Consider the following 2,484-nt stretch of genomic DNA (forward strand, 5'->3'; position numbering starts at 1 on the left):
TGTCTGATTTATTAGAAATAAACACTGTCTGCTGGGTTTAAATTGACTGTGATTCTCTTTTTGCATGCAAGTTGAAAGTTCTGCCATTAAAAACACAAGTATTTGAAGACCAAAGGAAGGACCCCCAAAGTCAGGACCCTGAGATCAAAGTGAGAGCTCTGATCTCAGAGGTCTGGGATATTTCCCATCCCATGGCCCTTCAAATAAGAGCCCTGTGTCTCTGTCTCAAAGTTTTCAACCGTATTTGTTTGTTAAATTAAAACCAGACGACCACTGTGGTCCTTTTTACACGGTAAGTAAAGCACAGATGCCCTGGTGGACCTTTTGGCACCCTGGACTTTGAATCCAGTGACCTGAGTCCAAGTCTCAGTTCCAGCAGGTTTCCTGCAGCCTTCAGCAGAGCTGCCATGTTTCTCTGGAGAGAACTAAGTGATGCTCTCAGCAGGTTGAGGGCACCACCAACAAGTGAGGGATGAACCTCTGACTTCCTTCTTGTCAAACAGGAAACTCCTAATACGTAATTTGAGTAAAGTACCTCATATTCCTGACATCCAAGTAGTAGTGAAGTGGAGGAAGAAGGGAGGAGATCTCCAACAGGATCCTTCTTTCCTCTGTCCTCCTTGATCTCATGGATCACCACAGTCAAGGGGAGACCCAAGCTCCTGGATGGATCTGGCACTCAGGAACTGCTGAGTTTTCCAGTGGACTTTGTTCCATCCATGGTTCAGGAACAGGACTCCTCCTGGTTAACCTGGTATCTTTCCACCCAACTGTGGGTTCTTGGAGAATTTTTCATGTCATGTCAAGAAATCAGGCTGGTGGGTTTTTCAATGAGAGAAATTCTGGTAACTTAATTAAGTGGCATGTTTGTTGAAGCAGTAATTAACTGATAAATTAAGGAAGGCCTGGCCAGTCTTTGCTCCCAGGTCATACGATGGAGTTAGAAAGTCCTGAATCAATCTGGAGTTCCATGATTTCCTTGTGGTTCATGATCCTTTTGCCAATGTAGTCTGGAACAAGAGCAAGATGAACCTCCAAATATCAACAGGTTGATTGCAGGTGATGTCAAGTGGTATTTAGAGGAACCTCCTCCTTGTGTTTGGTTCCATGGTGGAAGGGTGAGAACTCTGGATCCAGTGATCCCAGTTCAAGTCTTGGTGGGACCTTCCTGTCTGGAATGTGTCCCATGTAACAAACTGATCTAGAGATGTTACGTGGTTCTAATGTTCTGGTTCATTTCTTACTGCCATGAACTCAGACTGTGTGTTTAATGTTAACAATAAATGCAACAACTAAGGAGCCAGTAGCTCCTGTGGAAAAAAAATTCTACTTTGTCAATGAATTAATTCAGTCTGCATCTAAGTGTCTGTCAGGATGGCCGAGCGGTCTAAGGCGCTGCGTTCAGGTCACAGTCTCTCCTGGAGGCGTGGGTTCGAATCCCACTTCTGACAAAGGACATTTTCTCCACATTCCTATGCATCCACAATGGTACATTCCCAACCCAGTTGAAGCTGCTCTCCACTGATGGGAGTGAGTGGTTGAACTGGCAGCAGAGGAGGCAAAGCAGCTTCCCTGTGACGGTCCAACATCGCCTGGTTTCCTCCAACATGGAGCAGCCACCAAACTCTAACTTCAATGTTGGATCAAAGTCTACTGATCCACCTGTCTCATGTTGATGAGGTCATCCAGCCTGATGATCTCTAGGTTCTCCTTTGGTTCCCTCTGGGAGAGTTCTCTCTCTGTAACTTGTGTGTGTGTTTGCTCGTATCCTGTTTCTCCTTGACAGCACTTTAGTGTTTTCACCACTGGTGTCTCATCTGTGGTTCACCTTTTATTTTACTTCTTTGTCAAAGATGAAGGTGTTTGTGGTCATCCATCAATCATGTGATGGCTCATGTGACTGTGAGTCTGATGGAGAGCTTGTAGCGTCTCTCACTCTGATCACTTCAGGCTATTGAAGCTACTCAGATGTAGCCTGACTAGCTCAGTCGGTAGAGCATGAGACTCTTAATCTCAGGGTCGTGGGTTCAAGCCCCACGTTGGGCGTTCATCTTGAACATCCCTGCTTGTCCTCTCACTTTCTGCAGCTGTGATTGGGAATTGAAAGAAAAATCACTGAATGAACAACACAAACACAGACTGTGTCTGAAATTCCACACCTGCACCCGACTCAGAAGGAAAAACCAGTGTGGACTCAATTGTATCCACTGTCAATCCTGATTCTGGAGAAATTTCTTTGTGTGTTTTGATGGACGCGAGCAAAGCAGAAATTTCCCATAATGCAATAGGGTGGCGTTTGGTCAGTGTTGAGCAGGCGTCAGTCTGACAATGATGTCATATGATTGTGTCATCACTTCACCAGACCCAAAAAGACATGAAGGAAACTAACATCTTGTCCTGTGCATTCTTGTGACATTCAGGACATTTTTGGAGCCTCTTGTTGGATTTTGCCACAGAGAATCAGAGCCAATCAAAAGCCTGGTG

The 2,484-nt window shown here is 45.2% G+C and overlaps 1 non-coding gene across 1 annotated transcript; it reads left to right on the forward strand.

Moving 5' to 3' along the window:
- Positions 1-1,973: 1,973 nt before the first annotated feature.
- Positions 1,974-2,046, forward strand: trnak-cuu (transfer RNA lysine (anticodon CUU)). The gene has a single exon. It is a non-coding gene; the product is annotated as a tRNA-Lys (tRNA).
- The last annotated feature ends 438 nt before the right edge of the window (positions 2,047-2,484 follow it).

This window comes from Aulostomus chinensis, chromosome 1 (genome assembly GCF_037954235.1).
Source record: "Aulostomus chinensis isolate RoL2024-O1b breed Wild chromosome 1, RoL_Achi_v1.0, whole genome shotgun sequence".
In the NCBI taxonomy this organism is placed as follows: Eukaryota; Metazoa; Chordata; class Actinopteri; order Syngnathiformes; family Aulostomidae; genus Aulostomus; species Aulostomus chinensis.